A 25,382-nucleotide genomic window follows, 5' to 3' on the forward strand; every position below is an offset into this window, starting at 1 on the left:
AACGCACCAGAATGAAATCGAACAAATCGGTGTCCCGGTTGGACATTTCATAAATCTGGCAAGCCTACATATATGTCACACAGTTTTCGTTCTGACTTTGTTTCATTAGCGAATGTGTCGAATTTGAAAACTTAACAGAAACTACTATACCTTCAGTCAAAATTCGTTTTATCTATTCATAATGCAATTTATACGTGATGATAATGGTTGTCTTTTATTTTAGCATTATTTTTTTTTTTTTGGGGGGGGGGGGGGTTCTTGTTTTTTTTTTCTCTCATTTGAATGTGAAAAATTCAGAATCCGAAACACTATTATCCAAAAAAATCTGCGTTTTTGAAACCAGAGTAACACATGTCATCGTGCGTGTGATCTGAAAATTGCTCGTTGATCCGAAAATTTGAATTTTCTAGTAGCGGTCAACGCCAATTATTTCGGATAATGGATGTTCTGCAACACGATTTTTTATTATTGTTGTATTTTAACATTTTTAATTTAGAATTTTAAGGGGGTCCGGGACACAAAAATCCTCAAATTTTGCAAATTTTTTTTATAATTTGAAAAATTGCTCCGTTTTTTTCTGCTTAAGAGGACGTTTGAATCTTGTTTCTACCTTAAATAGAACGAAAGTTATAGTTATTTTTGTTGCATGCATCTAACGAATGTGTACATAACTTTAAAACTTTAAGCGCGTTTTTCTCCATGATGCAATTTTTCCCGATTTCCTGCATTCAAACTCTTATAAGTCAGGAACCGATAGAGATAAAGTAATGAAACTTGGAGCATATCTTTTTCAAGCAATTTACTTTAATTTTTATTCGGCGAATTTGAAAGAAACGTTTACTGCAAAAATTATGATTTTTTTAAAAAAAAGTATCTTCGAATTTTTCGAAATTTTTCTTCAAATATTTTTTATTTTTTATTGAATCAATATTTTTAAAATCGCCGAATAAAAATTAAAGCTTAGATATTTGTGCATACTTTTTTGAAAAAAAATTGAAAATTGACCAACAATATTTTGAGTTATAGCAATTTAAAGCAACCCCATTTTTTTGAAAAAAACTAATTAAATTTAAATAAGAAAATAATTTTTTTTCATATTTATGTTATGATTTTGCTTATTAAATAAATGATGAATCAGTTCAAAAAATTTCAAAACTCTAAAGTACATAATAAAAATTTTTTCAAAATGTGTCCCGGACCCCCTTAAGTTCACAAAATGATATTTTCTTCGGAACAGAACCGGACAACCCTGTCTGATATGTCACTAAATGTGACGGGAATGGCCGGCAATTCGAAAGAGAAATCTATTTCTATGTGACGGAAATAATAGATTATCCATCCTCTGCCCTCACGAACTAAAAGTGAGGGATAAGAGTTCATTTCAAAGAGAAAGGGAAGCAGCAGGTGTAGACGAGACTGAAAAAATCCTTTAATTAGGTACAAGAAAGGACGACTCGACTTCACTCAACCGTTTAGAACGCTCAGTCAAGTTTGAAAGAAAAAGAGAGAATGAGATTTTTTTTTTTTTTTTTAAATATACGAATGTTATCGGATGTAATTTATTTTAAAGGTGTCCTTTCACCAATATTGATTTAACTATCTTTGCCAATTAACACAATGAAACAGTTCGACTCCTAAAAAAATGAGTATTAATACATTATTTACCAGTGTTAAAAGAGCGTCCAACTTTTGCATGAGCCAGACAAAAGTTTTTCCTCGCTCCTTTAAAATTTAAATTGTGTGACTTACGTTGTTTAGGCTCTGAGGTACAGATATAAGTTTAAAACGAGCTGATGTGTGCATCACATGACTTCCTTTTACTCTAATTTAATGTCATTTCTCCATTACTGGCAAGTTTAATGTGATTCAATAGTTTACTCTCTAAATATCGCCAACAATGGCCAAATTAAGACAGATTTTAAAAAAAAATCGCCAAATTTTTCGCCAAAAGGCGACTAGAAAGACTGGCGAAATATCGCCAAGTGCCCGGCAAATAATAACACCACTTGAGTTCACATCGAAATTAACAATGATTTCCCCCAAAAAGGGGCAAAAGACCCCTTTAGAAACACTCGAATGCAATCAAAAGAGGAGGTGCACAACTAATCCCCACTAGGAATCTACGTACCAAATTTCAACTTTCTAGGACTTACCGTTCTTGAGTTGTGCGACATACATACGCACATACATACGAGAAAATTCGTTGTAATTAACTCGGGAATCGTCATTATGGATATTTCGCGTGTCTAAGGTTCTTAGGCACTTATCCACGTGTGGTTGAGTCGAAAAAAAAAAAAAAAAACTCAATATTCATTCGTGGGTGAGTAAAATGGAAATTAAGGTCGATTTTTAAGTGAAAATTTTTTCGCGAATACAATACTTCCTCTTTTTGTAAAAGGAAGTAAAAAGAACAGTTTTATCATTATTTTTCTTTACTAAGTTTTGAAAGTTTTAGAATAGATATTAAGGATTAAACTATGAAATTATCGATGATGTAATTTAAAGTTGTATTCGGTGCATATTATAAAGTCGTTTCTTATTCTAAACTTTGAAGCAACGATCTTCGATTTAAATTGCTTTAAAAAATGATAATTTATCTTCACAAAACTTGAAATACAGGTTTTAAGAAACAAATAAAAAAAAAATCTGTTATAAATCTCGCTACACAAACAAAAATTTATCAATAAGAGAGCATAAAATATTAAGTACATTGAGTATAACACTGAGGGCAAAATAATCAAAGTTTAGTAATTTAAAGAAGTGTGTGTACGACTTGTATCAGTGTTTCTCAAACTGATACAACCAGCGAATCAATAAAAAGTTGGGAAAAAAAAGGTCCGCGAACCGTTTTTTTTTTTTTTTTTTAATGTTTTACCAGGGAATTAAAATAATTGCAAGACTTTACATATTAAATCAATATTGTACGTCAGTCAATAAAGCTTTTTGAAAATCTTAGACTGGTGTAACATAATTACATAATTAACATAAGAAATATTGTACAAATTTTTGAATAAATAATCATTTTTAAACATGAACACGGGATAGGTAAACATCTTCGAGGACTGATCAAATTTTTTCAGACCAGAAGTGGAGAATCCCATATGTATATGATACCTTTCCCTAAATAAAACACACAAGAGAGAAGCATAGCTTTTTTCGCCATGTCGTACTCTACGAGCGAAATAAAGATCGTAGGTCAATGGCATGCCAGGTGGGGAGTTACAATCATTTTCATACCTGAGATAATATTTTATCTTCAGCAAAAAGAGGCGCTATCTCCAGCAAATACCGATAAGCGGTTTTACGACTACACGGAAGAGAAGGTAAATATTCAACCTTATGTGACAGATGCAAAGGATCATGGAAGAGATGTGGTGTGAAACAAAATAATAATATTTTTTACAGGATAATTTCTTTTGCGTATTTCTATCCACTGATTAATTTTCCGATCGTTATGGTTAACAGATGTCTGGATTTCGTCCGGACATTCCGGATTTAAAGTTTTAGTCTGAATTGATGTCCAAAAGACCAAACTTGATATATGTCCGATTTCAAGATGATAAGCTTAAAAAAGATTTTTTTTAACAACACGAAAACAATATTATAAAGTTTGTTTCGAAGAGAAAAATGTGTTGTGATCACAGTTTATTTCAATGAAAAGGTACAAGGATTTATTTCTTAAATTGTCATACTGTAGAGCTGTTGGTCAAAATATAAATTAACAGTTTTAGCGTTGTTACTTGTTTTTTAAATAACAATGGTTTTAAAAAAAGTGTTAAGAGGCGAGCGGACTATGCCTCTTTTACAGGAAAGTGTTACAATTTTTGCAGTTTTTTTTTACTTATCTAAGTTTTTTTAGGGTTTTTGTGCAGTCTTTGTGGAGACGGAGAGAGGGAGAACGGGGAGCACAAATAACTAACTAATTAGTTAATCATCAGCAAGCATAAATTTGGTACTCAGCAGTAGTTTCTCTGCTGCAGTTCTGAGTTTCATTTAGTGTAAAAACTATGTTAATGAATTGTGTTTAATGTTAAGTTTAAGAAATTATTGATGTATAACGCTCTCCAACAAAAATAGATGGATAGAATATGGCCATAATGGAAAATCTAAGTTGAAAGAAAGTGAAGTTGTAATTTAAGCAGAGTATTTCTCATCACCGATACGAAATACTGAGAGAAAAAAAAATCTCCACATTAATGATCACGGTCGTCAAGCTGAATTGGTGAAATCAATGCGAAATTGCTTTAATCAAATAGTTTCAGTGAAATAGTTTTAAATACACTCATGTCTGTGAAAATTGCAACAACATGAAGGACTCATTTAACATGAATAAAATTTATTGCACATATTACTCATAGTGCTACAAATAAACGATCAAAATTACAGGTCAATGAAATGAAAAGGGGGGGGGGGGAAACAGGCGTAAATTAATATCGAATGTAGCTACCCCGTGCAGCCATGAGAGCCTGTGCACGTTTTGGCATCGAATCATAGAGGTGATGAATGTCATAATGGGGAATAGCATCCCGTATGGCTTCAGTCTGAATCCATAGCTCATCCGTACCTACCGCATGACGGAAGATACACAAGGGCGAGTCTCCGACAAACGCAATCCAAGACATGCTTGTTGGGCGTCAGATCCGGAGAACAGCAGGCCAAGGAAGTAGCGTCGTGCATCGAAGAACACTTGTGCGATATGCGACATGTGGACGTGCATTGTCATGCTGAAACACTGCACCAGGAATGCTCTGAAGAAAAGCTAGTACCCTTAGCGTCCCTGGAGTAACGTTCGCTATTGAGGTTACCCGTAATTTGGAGTAGATGGGACTGCCCTTAATATCCAATAACGCTCCAGGTCATTGCGCCTGGCGTTGTGGCGGAATGACATCGGATTACACACTCTGGGAGCTGACGTTCCCATGTGTAACGTTTAAAGTGTAGACGTCTATCGTTATAGTGCAGAGTAAATCTGGACTCATCCGAGAAGACGGCTTGTTGCTAGTCCGCATGCCATTGGGCGTGTTGGTGGGCCCATTAACGCCAGAAGCAACGATATTTGAGAGCTAAGGAAATCCTGTATATGTGAATCCTTGCATCCAGGCACTGGCGCAGTAGACGCCGATGAACCTTCGATGCAGCAAGTGTGACATCTGTAGTCATACTCCAATGTTGTGCTAGCATATGAGAGGGCACTGCACGATCCAACAGAGCAAGACGGGTGAAGTGTCAATAGTCCCTTGGCGTCGTACGATTGCGGGGCTGGAGTCTCGGCTAATGCAACATTCACATTACTTCCGCACATCTGTCACCAACGTATGCTTTTCTCCCAAAACCAGTTTTCGGCCGGCGTGGCAATGTCAGCAAGCCGTATTGTACGGGACCCGTCGACGGGACGAGAAGCCTGATATCTGACGGCTCTGACGTCCGTAGAGTTGGGCGTCGCATTTCATTGGTCTCCACGAGATGAGCGCGCTCTCTCTATTGGGTGAGAGACTGACATGTGCCTTTTTCGCGTTCCGCAAAGTATGAATGCTTCTTTCCTTCGGAAAACGTTACTCTGTCAGCTTTACGAGGCGAACGTGATGTGCGGACGCTGTTTGAATGTTGCATAAAGCATAATTCAAACAGCGTCCGCACATCCATTCGCCACGTAATGCAACATTCACATTGCGTTCGCACATCCGTCACCGACGTATGCTTTTCTCCCTGAAAACCAGCTTTCGGCCGGCGTTGCCACGACAGCAAGCCGTATTGTACGGGACCCGTCGACGGGACGAGAAGCCTGATATCTGACGGCTCTGACGTCCGTAGAGTTGGGCGTCGCATTTCATTGGTCTCCACGAGATGAGCGCGCTCTCTCTATTGGGTGAGAGACTGACATGTGCCTTTTTCGCGTTCCGCAAAGTATGAATGCTTCTTTCCTTCGGAAAACGTTACTCTGTCAGCTTTACGAGGCGAACGTGATGTGCGGACGCTGTTTGAATGTTGCATAAAGCATAATTCAAACAGCGTCCGCACATCCATTCGCCACGTAATGCAACATTCACATTGCGTTCGCACATCCGTCACCGACGTATGCTTTTCTCCCTGAAAACCAGCTTTCGGCCGGCGTTGCCACGACAGCAAGCCGTATTGTACGGGACCCGTCGACGGGACGAGAAGTCAGATATCTGACGGCTCTGACGTCCGTAGAGTTGGGCGTCGCATTTCATTGGTCTCCACGAGATGAACGCGTTCTCTCTATTGGGTGAGAGATTGACATGTGCTTTTTTCGCGTTCGCAAAGTATGAATGCTTCTTCCTTTTCGGAAAACGTTACCCTGTCCGCTTTACGTGGCGAACGTGATGAGCGGACGCTGTTTGAATTACGCCGTCTGGCTTCTCGTCCCGTCGACGGGTCCCGTACAATACGGCTTGCTGTCATGGCCACGCCGGCCGAAAACTGGTTTTAGGGAGAAAAGTACCTCGGTGACGGGATGTGCGGAAGCAGTGTGAATGTTGCATAATTTCCTTATCTAGTGTTTATCTTTTGCAAATACGTATCACAGTTGAGGCATTAAACCCCGTGCGGGCACTTATTTCTCCACACGTAACTCACTGCGTAACTTCACTCTCACGCCAGCCGATCATGCAACCCCGTTCAAACTCCGTTACTTGTTCGTATGATGCTCTGCGCTTTGGACGAGGCATTATTGAGTACTAGAGAAACACCTCTTGTCGACAGATAATCAGACACTGATTTCAAAAAACCTTTACAGCCCTTTATTTTTCGGAGATCCTAGATCCTAAGGATTTGGATCTAGGAAGCTGAAAATTTGCATTGGTTAGTTTCAAAGGCATTTCTACGCTTCTATAAAATTTATCCAAATCGAAGATAGTTGAGTGGGGACGATTTGAACAAATTAGGTCAGTTGACGTGGGGTGACTCCAATCCGTTTGCGGAAATTTATTTTTGTCCCTTTCCCTTTTTACCCGACTGCGCGTGCGCGACGCAAAGGAGGGTAATGTGTTTATCAGTCTATGTATGTACGTCCGTTTCTATGTGGCGTTCTACAGGCTAAACGCCTTGGCCAGTTTTGGTAATTCTTACGTCAATCGATTTGTCTTAATCTTGGGAGTGTCACTAAACACATGACAGTAATCAAAAGTACCATTTCGAAAACCGGTTGCCATTTCGTCAGTTCGGGATCGGCGCACGTTGGGTGTTGCACACTGTGTCGCACGCTACCTGCGTGTGACAAATGCAAGTTGTTTTCGCTGCCTGAATTTTTTTGTTCACTAAGCTTACGTACGACGAGCACGACCGGAAGCGACCGGTTAGTCAATCACGTGACAGTTAATGATCACGTGCTCCAATCAACTGCTTAGAATGGTAACCGGTTGATCATAGAACGCTGCGGTTAGTAACCGGTTACTTACCGGTCGACCGGTGAGGTTCGTCGAACGCAAGTTAAGTCTACTAATTGGGGTCTGAATGGTCGAGTGGTCTAAGCGGTTGCTTCTCTCACTTGAGGCGTGGTTCAAACACCCTCGCTCCGGATGTACTTTCCCCTCTTTCTGATGTAAATTCTTTCATGTGTTCTTTATATGTATTTTGTACTGTAATAAAAAATATATCATGCGTAACGAAGGCAAGGCACCCAGATTGTAGTCCTCATCAAAATAAACTCGTGCAATCAGCACCAAAAGAAAGGAAGTCTACTACTTCGATTTTCATCTAACATGTTGCAATTGTTTTTGCTTTGATTCAAAGGACTGAGTTTCACGACGTGTACCTTCTTTTGAGAGGATTTCTAGTTTTGCGAAAAAGATTTGTCTGACGGGGGCGGGGGGCGGGGACGCTTTCGATTTTGCATCATCATTTGTTATACAGGCTGTTTATATAGCTGTGCTGTGGTTGACTTAAGTTCGCGCATTTTTTCCGAAGGTCAAGCACATGTAGCTTTAAGCCGAGTTAGGTCCCTAGAAGGATTAATTATCAGTAGTTTAGACCCCCGCAAGTTACTTAAAAAACCTCACGATACAAACTCTCTCAATGAAATGACAAGGTTGCGAAATGTACCGTCTTATAATCATAATAACTAAGTCAATGAAAGTTAACTAAAAAGTGTAAAATACAAAATTATTAAATAAAAACAAAAAACCCGACTGCGTAAAAACCAAAAAGACTGAAAAGGAAAATGTATAAGCCCAGTTAGTTTAGAATGTATTAAGTACTACTGAATAACTACACCGTTGAAATAGTTTTATAATCGCGTACACAGATAAGACAATTCATAAATTCAAAAGCAGAATAGAAGGATCAACAGTCGGGGCCCATTCAAATTTTACCGGGTTCCTTAAATCAGAAAGGAACATCTTTTAAATTTATGAATTGTCTTATCTGTGTACGGTTATAAAACTATTCAGTAGTACTTAATACATTCTAAACTACTGGGCTTATACATTTTCCTTTTTAGTCTTTTTGGTTTTTACGCAGTCGGGTTTTATTTATTTATTTATTTATTTATTTATTTATTTATTTATTTATTTATTTATTTTTTTTGTCTTCTCAAATTCGGTTAACGGGGATTAAACTTGTGAGTTGAATATAAAATTAATTTCATCCATTTATTATTGATGAATGCTTAATGAACAACGATAAATAAATACTTTAAAAATAAACATACTCGTCGGAAATTTGTAAAATAACAAGCTTCTTAGAAATGGCTCAAACTGAAGTCCTAATAAAATTACCGTTGTATAAAAATAACAAATAAAAATCAATAATAATACGAAAAAATAAATGATGAAAAATAATTTAACAATAAAAAGTCTAAAAGGAATTTGGATTCAACATAATGGCGAACAAACATCAATAAATATCTATGAGTCTTACAAACTAAGATTCACTCTAACAGCATAAAATTTTTGAAATTTAATTACAACGAAATAAAAAGGATACAGCTTTCAAATTACGCATAAAACGACAATAGTGAAAAGAATTCGCTCTGCTACAAACATAGGTTTCGTCATTATCCGCAATATATTCATATAATAAAATCGTTCTCTAAACAATACCGGGTGATAAATACATGATGAACTGCCGGAAATGTATCACGGAACTTCGTGCAGGCGTTTAACGAACCACAGTCCCGAATTTGAAGGACGCAAGTTAAAAAAAAGAATGTAAAATAATAATAATACTGCGATTGTATTGGTGGTTATGAACAAAAAAGTTCGCATTCTTCTTTTACCAGCAAAGGCCGGTGCAATAATTGGAAAAACTACTTTTTTTTTTTTTTTTTTTTTGTAGTGAACTACAACTACTTTATTACAAATGTAGTTAACTATTTTTTTCAAAAATGTAGCGACTACAAAGAACTTTTAAAATGCAGTCGCTACTTCGCTACTTTTTAAAAAATAAATTAATATTCACACACACACCGTTTAAGAATTGAACGAAAAACATTCGAAAAGTGGTTTAGAATGTTAAATTAGCGAATTCAATATGGAGTATTATTATAAATAATCTATTATCCTCCCCCCTTATTTTATTTATTTACTTTTTTGAACAAAATTATCATTCTAAACCATTTTATACGATTTTTACGAATATTCGCTACAAGGAAGTATCGGAAAGTTAATGGTTGAAGTAATTCAACTTTCAAAATTTTAAGCTTTTCTCGCCAGCGAATATTAAATTCAGGAGCTGGAAATTTACCAAATATTTATTACTTTCAGCTCTTCTCGTCTCTTTTTTTTATTTAAATTTTTTTTCAAAAGTAGTTTTCAGAATTCACTACAAACTATTGTTTTCTTGTATCACGCTACTCGCTACTCTACTTTTTTAAAAAAGTACTGCGCTTCACTACTAACTACTAAAAAAAGTAGCTACTTCAGTAGCGTCCCGACCACTGGGCCAGTGCAGATATAATTTGTTCATGAATACATTGGAGCACCAACGATCCATGGAGGAAGACTACTTATAAACTTTTAACCGCCAGGCTCTCTAACTGCTAACCGCAGTTTTACGGTACAGATGACAAAAGAGCCATGTGAGAGACCCGATTTGTTTACCCCTCGGCTGAAAGAATAGGTGAATCCGAAAGAATTTGAATGGCCGTGGCATTTATTAAAGTAATTGGATTGGAAATTTCTGCTTTTAATTGCCAGTATGTTGCCTGAATGTTAAGGTTGAATTAGTAGCAGGTTGGATTCTTTATTAAAAGCAAATCGAGCGGGAGATAATAAATGTCGGTTAATAAATTAGAACTCTTCAGAAATCGGTCATGGTGCCAACAATGCGTTTTTTAGATATAGAAATTAAGCTAATTGGGTTTTAAATAACAGGGAGATTAGTAGTGACAGGTTTAAAAACGATGAAATGAGCAAAAAACAGATGGTCTAATTTAAAGACAAAGCATTCATACCTGGTAGAAAAGGAGGCATGTTTTATTACTTTGGATACAAAGAAGATGGCTGGAAGAAATTTCCATGACAGTAATTCAAGAAATGTTTAAATAACTCGAAAATTTTTAAATTGACAATCAGTTTTTTACAAAATAAATGCAGGATCTAGATAGTTTTCGAACCCTATTTTTGCACGTAGATTGTCTGAAATCCGTGTAATGCACGAAAATTCACAAAAAAACTTGTACAAGAGCTGAGAAATTCCGTGAAAATTAAACCTTGGTACTGGTTTAATGTCTCCAAACATAAGGGAAGGTTGCCGTCAATGAACCGGTTCCATGACTAGACCGCAAAGATATTTCCCGTACCAGAGTTAGTGCAGATTTTTGCCTGAAAACAGTCTACTGCAGAGTTGTCAAGTAGCTAAAATTACTTCATCATATTGTTAATCGGTCAGAAAAGATTTCTGCCATTATCTTTCTAATTATTGAGATTTTCAATAAGTTGTAACATGCTTTGAATATTGCTGATCAATTTTAAACGTGTACATTGATTTAAAAGAGTGCCTTTTCAAGTACAATCCCCCATACTTCATGTGTGTGTGTGTTTCATCATGATTCGTCACCAGCAACCCCTATAAGAATATTCAAAATGACGCAGTTGATATCATTGGACCGCTAGGTATTATCACGAAAGAACCTCTTGACAAAATGGTTCATTCATGGAAAATCTCAAATATTGTTGTAGCTCAATCATCTTTGAAAATTGCTCAGTTGTTTTAAAATAAGTAGGATAATGAAAAAAAGTTTCTCGGTAACTCAGGAAACTCTTTTATTTTATTATAATTTCAACTCAGTTTTTTTTATTAAACTAATGAAAAATTAAACCATAATATTAGAGTTTCAAATACTTTTTCTGTTCCAGAAAAAGTGTAAAAATTAGTCAAATACGGCGAGTAGACAAATGAGAGCATGTAACGTGCTACAGTAGCTTACAGAAATGGTGGTATGGACCTTACGAAGTCTGCCGGCAATAAAGAGTCTAAAAGCAACTTTAAACAGTCGTATGAAAATAAAAACCGGGTTGTTTTTACCTTAGTCATTTATTAGAAATTTAGGAGATAAGCCCTACGAAATAGGAATATGATTAGCGAATCATATTTTGAAACTAGAGTAGACGTTTTTAAAATTACTTCCGAAAAATTGGGGGAATTGGCCTTTCAGGAAGTTGAGAAAAATAACGTGTCCCAAAGATTTAACTAAGACAAAAAGTTTGTTAGTACTGTATTCTCTGGTAGTTTGAGACTTAAGCTTCTGGTTTCAGTAATAAAATGGTCAATAAGTTTTCTGACAATTTAGAGAACAAGTACAATCTTGCGTCGAACTAAAATCTTCAAAAACGATTTAACAAAATTCCTAACAGTTCAAAAGAGGTTGAAAAAAATTTCGCTAACAACAGTGTTGCATTGGTTGGGAAAATATCAAGAGGGGAACGAGGTGTGATGACAACAGCTGTGTGTTGTGTGAGTGCTAGGGGTTTTTGGGTTTTTCTTATCCGAAAATAAAATGTTTTAGAAAATAAGTCTTTTTCTATTACTTATTGTCATTTGTACTGTTTATTGATCACCTGTTATAAATATTTGTAAGTTACGTATTGATTTTTTTAAATCGGAGAATGTGGTTAATCGATGGAAACTCGATGGTCCATTCATAGCAGCCGGTAGTAATGAATGGACCACATACTAAACTATTTATTTTTAATTTTCATTTTTTTGTGTACATTTATCATAAAAGTGAATATTATTATTGAAAGAGAAATGTACTGAGAAATTTTTCCTATAATTAACGTGAAATTTGAGTTGGATTTCCTTCCTAAAAAAATCGAAAACTGTTATGTTGTTCATTGACGGTAACCTTCCCCTACATTTCTTTTTGTCTATTTTTCTTCTATTGGGAGACATGGTAAATAAAAGGTATATAGTATTGCAAAAAGTCACAAGATGCTCATCCCCCAAGAACGAAAGCGAACCTCTCTTAAAAGCTTCGGTGTAAGCGACTTCAGAACAATACCCCCCCCCCCCCCGTAGAAAAAACAAGACTCTTAAATTAAACTCCCTAAAAGTTTTAACGATGCACCACGAACCCACTCGCGAAGGAATAAAATTGGATAAACTGTCCCATTAAATATTCTTCGATATATTTCAAAAGTTGATGTGTGCATCACATGACTTCCTTTTACTCCAATTTAATGTCATTTCCCCATTACTGGCAATTTTAATGTGATTCAATAGTTTACTTTCTAAATATCACCAACAGTGGCCAAATTGAAACTGATTAAAAAATAAAAAATAAAAAAAATCGCCAAATTGGCGACAAAACTTGGCGATCAAAAGACTGGCGATATATCGCCAAGTGTCCGAAAAATTATAACACCACTTGAGTTTACATCGAAATTAACAATGATTTTCCCCCAAAAAGGGGCAAAAGACCTTTTTAGAAACACCCGAATGCAACCAAAAGGAGAGGTGCACAACTAGACCCCACTAGGAGTCTACGTACCAAATTTCAACTTTCTAGGACATGCCGTTCTTGAGTTATGCGACATACATACGCACATTCGCACATACGTACATACAGACGTTACGAGAAAACTCGTTGTAATTAACTCGGGAATCGTCAAAATGGATATTTCGCGTGTCTATACGTTCTTAGGCACTTATCCACGTCTGGTCGAGTCGGGGAAAAAAAAAAAAAAAAAACTCAACATTCATTCGGGGGTGAGTAAAATGGAAATTAAGGTCGATTTTTGAGCGAAATTTTTTTTCGCGAATACAATACTTCCTTTTTTGTAAAAGGAAGTTAAAATTTTTTTTTTTTAAACTATTATTTAAAAGAACAAGTAGCATATTTGAGAAAAATCACTATTCCTGAGGAGTAACTTGGGAGCCATCACAAGTTGTATGAGGAGGAACTTTTGACGACAGAGTAGCAACCCTCCGCTCTCTCTATGGGATATCTTGCTCTAAGAAAAAGCTTTGCTCTTGATTCCGCATGCACTCATCAAAGAGTTTTTACAGGAAGGAGCAAAACCATCTCCGAGGTTTTTATGTATTCTACAAAATTTGGTTTCGAAATTAAGAAATATAAAGTGTTTTTCCAATCAGACATGTATATGTTCTCCATCTCGATCAGATTAATGTTCCGCGTGGTGAATGTTTGAAATAAAATGTAATTGCAGTAGGAAGGTGAATAGGATTTCCGAGAACATATTCACTCTACCGTGGTACACAATTTCCACACAATGTTATGTGACTTAATAAAGAAAAATGGAAAACTAGTAAACCACGCGCTTTTCTTTGTCATTTCTTCTGTCGCATTTTTGTGAGATCTGATAACCGCTTGAGAATGCGATCGTAGAGGCGATTTTTGTTCCAAAAACATACATCAGTGATTCCTATCGCATTCATAACACCCCCTCTCAATCTGTTTCTTTTACATTAAGATATTTCGAGAGAGGTTATGTACAGTTTTCTTTGAGGAACATGATTTGTGCATGTCATTTAGCATTATCCAGGGGCATCATGATGGGAGGTCAATGAGACGTGCCAAAAGTTTCCTTATTCGTCAAATTTTGTCTGAAGATCTTTAAAATTTAGAGACAGTTTAGCAAAATTGCAATTTTCAAAAAAATAAATAAATAAATAAATAAATAAATTAATATGATAATAATGATTCTATGCTCATACATTATCATACGGTAAAATTCTGCGTTTCAGTCGGCAAATTGAAATCCCCCCCCCCCCCTCCCCTCCCAAAAATTTAAGTTCGGGATAACCCAGTGTGTATCTTCGTAAGAGTGACGATAATTTTGGGGCAGAAGACAATAATAATTAAACCGAAAAAGAATTATTGTACAATTGTTTGGTGATCTGTAGTGATTGTTGATAAACAGCAATTGTAATAACTCATTTTCTGAGTTGAGAATGAATATTTTGCAACCATTCCCTTTTTTTCCCCTCTGGATGAGTCGAGTGCTGTTGCTACAATGACAGCAAAAAGAGAAAAAGAAAAAAACCTCAAACAGCGCAAGTACTTTCATCTGAAAAAATATTCACGTGCCGTGCTTCCCCCCCCCCCCTCCCCCTCCTTCCCCGAATTCTAACACACACAATCTTCCGTTATTTGAAACACTAATACAGATTGTCATTCACAGGGGGAAAGGAAAAAAAATCTGAATTTTGAAGCTAGTTGGCTACAATAAAGTTCCTGTTTGACAACATAGAACACTAAAAAGCGAGTTTTCTCATTCTAAACACCGGCATTTTTTGTGAAAGAAATATTTTCTAAATGTCATACACTGACGCCCATATGAGTTGTTGTAGCATCCTGATGAGTAGGTACTTTTATTTATTCCGCTACATCCTCTTTTCTTCTTTTCTTTTTTTTTTTTTTGGCGATATTTTGTGGGTCGAAAACGTGTCGCCAACGCCTATGGATCAATAAAATACCTTCATGAAATAGGTTAATTTTGCTTTCAAAGCGAAGGATATTTCAATCAATACCGAGTAGTTTAATGCACCTCCCGTCTGTGAATGTAGAGAGATGACCTTGAGAGTGGGGTGACGGGGGGGGGGCTCTATTTCAAGGCTGAGATCTTTTCCACTGTCCTCGGGTGTTATTCCGTTCCTTTTTAAGTTGTCTTCCAGAATCCCACGCAGATTTCTGCTTTAATTAGAGACAAGAGAAGCCTTGATGATAAAGATAACAAAATAGATGGGACAAGGTGAATGAGTTATAATTGAACATTAATTAAGAACTGACTGTGAGTGGTTCATAGATTTATGCATGGACTTCATATTTATGGACCGATTAAATTCGAGCTTTGGCGTCACAAAAATATCTAGATTCCAGTGTTCTTCATCATTCCTGTCTCATACATTGTAAATTTGAAGTCATCTATTCGTTCAGGAAATTATGCTGCAATGCGGTGAAAGTAAAAAATTTGCTACGAAAATTGCAACAAACGGATATTTCAATGTCGTCTTGAAAATAATCACTCCCTTTAGTTACACAGCACATACCGGCGATAAAATTCGATTGCCCAATCGGTAGTGTACCTGTCCTATTTTCTTTCGTTAAAAAAAAAAAAAAAAGTCATAACTGTCTTTGTGCCCTTCGATTTCATTGTGAAAATAATCAAAATAATCTTAAGAGAATTTTTCGTTTCACCAGATGACAAGAAAGCCAACATCTGCAAACTCTTATCATCAATTGATAAGAAAAGCCATGATTTAAAAAATAAGGCTTAAGGCAAGGGGCGGGTTTGAGGGGGAGGGGCTATATCTTAAGTGACAACTGGTTGCTAACTGAAAATTTGAATTTTCAGGGTTTGATACAATCATCCTTTTTGAGCAGCTTGCATGTTGTTTAATAATCTACTTTGAATTTGTTCATTAATGTGTTATGAACCGATTAGTAGTTAGTATTCGTTTATTTTATGGTTAAGGGTAAAATAAGTAGAAGAGGAAAAAGAATACTTGCCAAAAAAAGTTATCAAGTCAGAAAGTAATTTTTGCTTAATAACTGTTCTGTTTTGGGAAGTAGATTTTTCAGTATCATGGCAACAAAGTATCTAAAAAGAAGCCTTCCTGATACTAAATCATCCAAGAAGCCGAACAACTGACCCAAACCAACAAAGAAGAGAAAAAAATATTTTTGAGACCGGTTGGACGATCGCTGGAGGGTGGAGTAGTAGGTAACTCGCGAGTTTGAAAGTGGATGGAACGTTCGCCAGGTGTTCTGAGCACCCCTAGGCAAAACACTACGAACGGAAAGGAAAGCAGGGTAAAAAGAGAGAACAATAAAAAGGGATCGAAGATGGTGAAAGCGCACGAGTGCGTGCTCCATGCGATTATATGTGAGCTGAATTGGTTTGAAAAAAAAAAAGAGTTCGATATCTACAGCTGTGTTAAGTAGCCGCCTTCTGTCGTATTGTGAGTTGATTAAGCCGCAAGTGAGATCCCTGGCAGAAGTTAACATATTTTAAATTTTAATTCAAAACTCCTCCCCCCCCCTTCCTCCTCTATGGATGGCAGCTAAAAATTTAGAATGAATTGCTATCACGGTATTGTTGCACACAAAGTGAATATTAATGTTGTGTAGGGGGTTTTCGTCCAAGACAGGTTGGGTTTCATGAAATGAAATTGATACATCCTTGCCATCTGTACGCCTTCACCGCCCTAGTAGAAGTTGAAACAGAAATAGAATTATCGCAGAATTACCTCTACTTGTGTTGATACCACCTGTGCTGTTCGGATGAATAGAATGTATGGTTTATGGTTGGGGGTTCTTTTTCTTTTAGGGGTTTTCGTCCCATTTGAACACTGAAGTGAGATCACCCCATCACCCCACACACCGTCACCATTGACTGCCATATGTGGTTACAAGTAGTACAATCGAAAACCATGGAATTTGAAACCACAGTTGGTAATTCATTGAAAATATAGATAAGTTCGTACACATAATTCAATATTTCTATACAACTTTATTTGGAGCACGTTATTATTAGAACATGTTGGGCGCGTTTCCAAAAGAAAGGAACCGATCCACCAGATTGAGAATGTTATGGTTTGTAATGGGTGTTTTTACTCAACTTTTCAAGCTTTTTCGCCCCACTTGAACACTGAAGTGAAATCCCCCACCCCTCACCACCATAACTGCCCGCCTTACGTGGTTACAAGTAGTATAACCGAAAACCGCGGAATTTGAAACCACAGCTGGTTATTAATTGAAAATATAGAACTTTATGTTTTGAGCACATTATTATTAAAGCATGTCAGGCGCGTTTCCAAAAGAAAGGAACCGATCCGCCAGGTTGAGAATCCCTAGTTTCGAAATTATGCCACATAGAGATGACGTATGACTGGAAGCGGAAATATAATTCTTCATTTTGTTATTGTAGGATCAGCCAGAACGCACAACCACTGAAGTTTTTACTTTTGCGCGTTCTCGCTGATGCTGCCTAACTAGAAAATTAAGTGTTCTGTTAGAGCTTCTAGTTCATCCGCCATCTCTCTGGGGCATAATACCAGCCACACATTTGATTATAATTCGGATAAAATGGTACTGAAATACTTTAGAGTATCAGTCGTAGGTCAAATGATTACGTCTCAAAATCGTACATGTGCTGCATACTTGTGTATCTTTAATTGAATCTCAATAATATTTCTTTTTTTGTGGAAGGCTTAATTTGCATGGCAGTTCTCGAGAGCTCACAGCTCATCGAAGTTTTCGATAACATGCAAACTTTTCTTTCCCGATTCATTGTAATAAGTCCCGTGATTGGTCCGAAGGAGCAAGGAGAAAAATCATTTTTAAATGCAATCAGTTTTGTTTTTAAAAATCTTTTTTTTTTCCGGTACGTTTCATAAATATGATTTTGCCAGTGTGTAGCAGACAACAATTCATATCAGCAGTGCGTTTAATATATGTACTTTTTTTAATATTTGGATTCATATAATGGCCCCTTAGATTGTTCGTTCTGACGCTGACACCTTAATGCCAAAATAAAAAATGATAATAATAATAATAATTATAATTTTAAAAAATGCAGCTAATAGTATTGAAATGTTAAAACTTATCCAAAAAGAAAATGATGGTGGTCAATTAAAAAAGAAATAAATTCAGTAATTTTCTTTTTTGCTGCAGAAGAGTAATAGTTTTATAAGTTTTGAATTCAATTGCCTGAAGAACGAAGATGGAATGAGAGGAAGAGGGAATACAATGTTGAAGGCAATGCTGACGGTGTCACCTAGAAAAATTTTTTTTTGACGCCATCATGAAACCTAGATTTAAACTTTTATTTCTGACACTGTTTCCAATTTAATGAAAAATGGAAAGCAACCAAACTCAAATTTTTGGGAGGGCAAAAATAAATTTTCGATTTGCAGAACAGAACTCCAAATTGTGCTGAATGATGATAATTTTGCTAAATGGAACACCAATTTCCGTCGAATGATAATAATTTCGCCGACTAAAGCTCCAAATTTTGCCGAATTTCGATAATTTTTCCGAATGGAGCTCCAAATTTTGCCGAATTATGACAATGTTTCCGAATCGTCACACAAAATTTGCCAAATAAGGAAATGTTTGGGAGGTCATGGTGACCTTTCGTGATCTCCCATCGGGGCGCTCTTAAAACAGGGGTGCCCACATTTCTCAAAGCAAGGACGCACTCCTCCCAAATCGCAAAGACCCCTACAAAAGGGAGAAATACCCCTAACCCCCCCTAAAAATTTCAATGGCGCAGCCAGCGCCATGACCCCCCCCCCCTTCCAGGTGGCACCCCTACTGAAAAGCAACTCTGACAGATTTTTAACTTAAATTTCATTCATTATGTTCAGTTTTAGCAAACAATATTTCAATCCCGTTTTTTTTTATTATTATTTTCTTCCCCGATTGAATCACATCCAATTTATGAAAGTTATGAGCGAACCTTTTTTCAGTCATGCGCTGCATATAAGGTATGAAAAATGGTAGTCATTGCCAAAGGTCACTATCATTTATCTCTCAGTTTGACAAGAATCCTGAAGTATTCTTTTCCGTCTCCAAAGAAAAGTTCTGTATGTTCGCTCACCTTTGCCTTGCGTTTCTGAAATGATGACTGGGGAGGGGGGGGGGGGGGATTCCATCCAATCCGGTTTTTGTTATTTTGACTTTTGGGGTTCTATAAATGTCCTACTGCAAGCCGTGAAAGTGGCTTTTTTTTAATTATTTTTTTCCTAATAGGAATAATGATTAATTGACATCAGATGAATTCGACTTTTTATGTCTTTTAAATATTACATGATTGATGTATGGGAATCGAAGGTTAAAATCCAGTGTTTCGATAGTACAATTAAAAGAAAAAGTGACTTTTTTAAAACTTTTTCGTATTCATCCTCAATCAGTGGTGTTCCTATAGGGTATATGTACGCCGTATACTCTCAAACTTTTTTTAAACAAGCAAGCTCCAAAAATTTTCATAATATGACATTTTATGTAAATGATCGCATGCACATATTGTGCGTAATGGATTACTGGAAGTATACCTTCAGAAAAATTGATGCGAACATCACTGTGCCATAATGGCGAAAGATCGAGTAACGCTCCTGGCGTCATCAACAATGAAATTCCCGCCGCAGCATGATAATTTGATGCTATTTTTTGGTAAAGTTTGACATGCAGTGAAATGCTTTATTGTGACATGGCTGAACTCAATTCCGGTAACTTAACTGTTTTACTGGTAAGACAGTAATTTTAGGGGAATGAAGATTCGAAAAAGTAGTTAACAATGAACGCTATCAACAGGAGATGAGGGTTAATCCACTGGAGAGAGGGTAAAAATTTCAACTATCAAAATATCATCAAACAGGTAATTGCTTCGTTCCTTCGTTCAAATGTAGAAGTAATTTTCACCCGTCATACTTTGAAAGGCGGTTCTCTAGTAGTATTTAGAAAAAACAGAGAGTTTAGAAGCTACTTAGAATTTGAAATGTCCACAAATCAATTTACTTTACTACCTATTGAAAATAAACAACTGAACATTAATACATTGTGCTTGTGTTGAGAGCATTTGCACATCAATGTTGCATATCAATTTGATTTGCAAAATTTACTAATTGTGTTTTCTTTTCAATTAATATATTTTCGTATAAAGTTTTGAAAAATTGTACTGTTTGTGTACATTTGTTTATTTTTTTGTTATAAACCAGTTTTATGTTTGTTTTTTATTATCACAGTGAGTTATTGAAAAAATGTATCTGGTTGCATATGTTTGTAAAAAATAATAGTAATTAAAAATTACTCATCTAACGCTGAACTGGTTGAGAAAAGAAACTTTATATCATTTTCATTTTTTTAATAGTTTTATTTGAAATAAAGAAAACATGTTTCATATTTTATTTTCAAACTAATACTTCCAAAATTAAAAATAAATAATAATAATTATTATTATTATGCGTTGGTATATGGGGAAATAGGTACAATTAGGTCCAGATAACCTATTTATTAGTTTCAGCCAGTCCTTCGGAAATCTAATTCAGACGACACTCAGCTCTAAATCAGTCTGGATAAAACAAGGTTGTTTTGAGGAAAACAAAGTTCTTTATTGAAACGAGCTTCAAAAATTTTCAATCTGTGTTGCATCCGTGCCCTGTCCTGCCTGTAGAAAGGAGCATCCTTAGAACTTTCTTCAAGGTCGTCTCGTGACCTTGCGAGGAAAATCGTACTTTGAGGGAAGGGGTGTGTTTTACGACCTCCTCGAATACCGGAAGCGAAGGACCCCAACTTCAAGGAATGTTGACTACTGCAAGAATGCGGGAAAATCTCCCTTTTTATTTTCTATAGGGTTTTAGTAGTGCGAATTCCATATCGAATAGCATCATACGATTTCAATTCATTCAATTTGTTTACCTAATTTTATCCCTTGTGACATAAATTAAATTATGCTAAGAAAATAACGTCCGAATTTAAGGTAAAATTATGTTCGATAAAACCAGTCAAAGAAGGGGCAAATGTGTAGAAATAAATAAATACAGTCGAACTCCTTACGACGAGGGATAAGAAACCGCGATATTTACAAGCTATAACCGAGTGCTCGTAAAACGAGTTCATGAAAAAAAAAAAAAAAAAAATCCTAAAATTCATCATAGTTACTTTTCTCCATCTTATTTTTAATCACTGTGTTGGAAGTTGGTTACTTTGCATTGAACTGTCTGAATGACTTTTTTTTATGTTATTATTTTTGAGGAATACACATATTTACATATGCCATGTAATTTTTTTAATTTGTTCCTCAAATTAAAAAAAGTGCTGTCCCCGCTTGTTCTCAGGATTCCTGATTTATAACTAACTTTGATTCACTTTGGAATGTTAAAGAAAATTTACCAAGAAAGAATAAGCTGAGCTGGAAGTCAATAGGAATGTTATGAATTGCAAAAGTATTGATCGCTTTAAGCGGGGTTTGCTCGTTAAAAGCGAGTTATGCTTCCATAAACTTAACATTGTAATAATCAAGTGTATTTGTGATTTCCTCGCTAAACCCGGTTCTCGGTAAATCAGGGCTAGTTATAGGCGAGTTCGATTGTACATTTTTTCAAAGTAAATAAAAGCAAATTAAATAACGTTTGTGAGAATAAAAAAACATTAGAAAAAAAAAGTTTTAAAATATCTGGGGGGGGGGTGGTAAATTTACAGAAATAAACGTTGTTTTGTTGTTTCATTGGCTCGTACAACAACACGCTGAGATTAGATGTGAAGAAAAGAGATAAAAAGGCCGATGTGTTCATTTGTGAGTATCCGGATTCCATGTCCGTGTAAGCATCAGTGAGGAAAACAAAATAAATTTGCAAGATAAGGTTCAATAAGGTTCATTTTCAATTGTGAAATGAAGCTAACGTTTTATTAATAAAAAAATTTAAAAAAAAAAAAGATAAAATCCCTTTCAAATTTTCAAAATGAATTTGAATTCTTAAATTTTTAATTCAAATTATGATTTTCGCAATCACGAGTTGCGACACGACCCCACTCATTGGTAACTTCCCCACTCGCTTGTTTTTAGAAACGGATCCTGCCCCTCCTCTTGGGCGGTTACGTATGTATAGTTGTGTATGTATACGCTTGTGTGTGTGCGTAGACCTGTGTGCATGCACGTTGGCGTATGTGTATGTGTGGAAAGGCGCGTATGTGTGTGAGTGTGTATGAGGCACCTGCAGAGGACGATGGGGTTGAAAAAGGAACCGGACATCAAGGACGGTCAAATGAAAACAATTAGCAATCGTGATTGCTCAAAAAAAACTTAAGAAAAAAAGTCTCAGATGCATCCAGCAGAAACCCAAAGATAACTCCGATTTTTAAATTCTATTTCCGGGAAGGAATTCGACCTTAAATGCCTATACGAGGCGAAAACTTCCATATACATAAACGATTACAATTTTCGTGTTTTTTTTTTTTTTTCTTCTTCTTTTCTTTGGCATCATTTTCTTTCACTTGCCGTCGAACTTTTCAGGAGAAAAGCGTGACCCGAGAAAATAATCACTGCGAAACTCGAGGAATATAATTGGTCATCTTGGTGGAAGTGGATGAAATAGAAAACGCTGCGGCTCTTTTTAGAGGATAAAATATTCAGATAATCTTGACACTTTCTTCAAGAAATAAAATCTGAAGAAGCTGAGAAAGCTGATTGGTTTGCAGTGACCTTTGTTTGTCATCACAAACTCGATAGTCGAGTAAATTTAAGGCACGAAAAATCAACGCAATGAAATATACAGCGCGTTTTTTTTTTTTTTTTTTCGCTGTTTCCCGAAGAACTAAATTTTTATTTTTAATAAATGAGCAAAACTAGTGTTTTCTATTTCTCCTAACTCGCTGCAGCAACTTTGGAGTTTTGAATTGTGAACTAATTTTTTCTTGTCAAGAAAGTCGTCCTGATATCGTGCTTAGCGAAATTCTTAAATAATAAATGGTTACTGTTCATGAACTCGGCTGCATCGCGGTTTTTGTGGTCTCCCGACAAGAGCGACATAACTAAGGGTGCATTTATTACTTATTTATTACGAAAATATATACATTTGGCGTTCTAGCTTGAAAGTAAACATAGTGGAATCCTGCAACATGGAACTGCAAAAGATCGCAAATTTTGCCCGTTGTAATGGAATTTAAGTAATGTAATGGCCATCAAGTCGAGGCTGAACATTCATATTGTTGAAACGGATATTTGGTTACCTTAGTATATTTGTTGCAACAAGATTTGACTGAATCATTTTCTATAAACATCCGCGGAGGAGAGGCGCTGAATAATTAAACTTTGTGGGATGTAAAACTTCTGAAACTAATATGTTGTGGCCATCACGAAACTTTCTTCTTCTATATATTTTTCTTATAATTCTGATCCCTCCCCACGCTTAACGAGGAAGCAATATTCCCAACGAAAACAAAATTACACATGCCAAAACTTGATGACCATCCCAATTCCTGATTTATCTCAAAAGCAAAGCAAAGAATGAAAATTGAAAATTATTTTAAAAGCCTTGCTTAAAATAATTACAAACATTTATCTGTTAGCAGACACAAGATGGCAACAGTTAAAAATTTTAAATCATTGAGATAATATTTCGGATCATTTCCATGCAATTAAAAGCACGAGCTGAACGCAGACGACAGTCTGTTACGATTTATCTTTCTTATTGTTGCAATTAAAAAGCTATTTTTATTCACACAAATAAAAAAAAAAATCAGCCCCCCATGGAGCGATTGGCGCCAAAATTAAACCAACGCCTGTTTACATATGGATTCATATTTATTCCAAATTTCATCCAGAACGTAGCATTACTTCTTGAGATATGGCACTCACAATGGAAAAAAAAGAACGTTCGATTGCGCCGCCCCCTTTGTTGACACCAAAATAGAATCATTTCTTATACCCTCTAAGGGCTACTTGTCGATAAATTTTTGTTTGATTACGTTCATTATTTATTGAGATACAGCAGTCACAATTGACGGCAAAAAACGTTCTATAGCTCAACCCCCGTTTGAGCTATTGACACCAAAATTGAATCAGAATCTGTACCTGTTAGGGACAACATATGGACTAAATTTTGTCTGATTCCGCCAATTACTTCCTGGGGAATAGCAGTCACGCAAAACTCAAAAAAGTCCCATTGCTCTACCCCCCGTGGAGGAATTCGCGCCAAAAACCAATGGGCACAAGTTCACATAGGGGCACATATGTGTATCAAATTTCGTTCGATTTCATGCTGTAGTTTTTGCTGTAGAGCGGCCACAAAAAACTGGTCACACACAGACGTGACACACATACACACACACACATACACACAGACAGACAGACATTTTCCAAAAATAGTCGAAATGGACTCAGCACACCTCAAAATGTTCGAATCCGTCAAAATTCGAAATTCGAAAATTTGCACGAATCCAATACTTTCTTCTATATATTAGATATAGAAGAAAGTAAAAATGAAAAAGAATCATTCCGCCGAAAAGCAGCCATTTTACAGGACATGACAGCTAAAATATTTCATTGAAAAACCCATAAGTTAGTGATCTCTTAAGTAACAAAATTTGGTTAATTACTTTTTTAAGTTGTTATTTTTTAGTGAAATTTATCGTCTGTCAACATGTTCTTTTTTCCGTGGAATAGTTCAAAATCTTGCTGTTTGGAAAAAATGAAAACAAAAAGTCAGAATAATAAAAGAACGAAGTATAAAAGTTTTGGTTCAAAAATAACCAAAAAGTAAATTTCCAGTTCGGGAAAAATACAATTCGGCTATCAACGAACAGCAAATAAATTATAAGTTACAATAAAGGTGCAAAAACGCGAATTTATAGATATTGAATACTAATATGAGAGAACGGTTATCCTTTCTTTAGGATATAAGTAAAATCTATAAATCAATCATCTTTTCATAGAATTACTTTTTACATATCTTCTCCCAGAAGTGAAACTTTAGAGTGGCTAAAATCTACAGCGAGGTAAAAAAATAAATTCATTTTGAGCGAAACAACAGGGGAGAAAATGTTTTGTAAATGTTTCGCTTCAAGGTCATTCGCCATCTCCCCGTGGTCAAGCTTTAATTGCAAGCTCGTCATTTGTTTCCCTCTAGCTTAGCGAAATAAATGCATTTTCATTCATGTGGGGGCAGTTTTTGTTGGTTTTCGAAAACAGTTTGAACAAAATGCGATGTGATTGCCTGTGCCTCCCCCTCCCCCTTTTTTTGTGAAAATTTAAATTGACGGGCCTGTTTGATTGACGGACCCTGGAATTCAAAACTATAGGACCAGTGTGAGCTCTAGCTTTAAGTGTCATTGTGAGATTAAAAACATTTGAAGTATGTGGAATGTAGGAGTGTAAATGTGTGTTATTTTGTTCAATAAATATGTTTCATTTAAGTTTTGATCTTCACCTATCTACATCAATGGCAAATTTGGTAATAAG

The 25,382-nt window shown here is 36.0% G+C and overlaps 1 protein-coding gene across 1 annotated transcript in view; it reads right to left on the reverse strand.

Annotated features, from left to right (window-relative positions):
- LOC129230337 (partitioning defective 3 homolog B-like) overlaps positions 1-25,382 on the reverse strand; it is a 159,559-nt gene that overhangs the window by 130,276 nt on the left and 3,901 nt on the right. The window lies entirely within an intron of this gene.

Source organism: Uloborus diversus, chromosome 1 (genome assembly GCF_026930045.1).
Source record: "Uloborus diversus isolate 005 chromosome 1, Udiv.v.3.1, whole genome shotgun sequence".
In the NCBI taxonomy this organism is placed as follows: Eukaryota; Metazoa; Arthropoda; class Arachnida; order Araneae; family Uloboridae; genus Uloborus; species Uloborus diversus.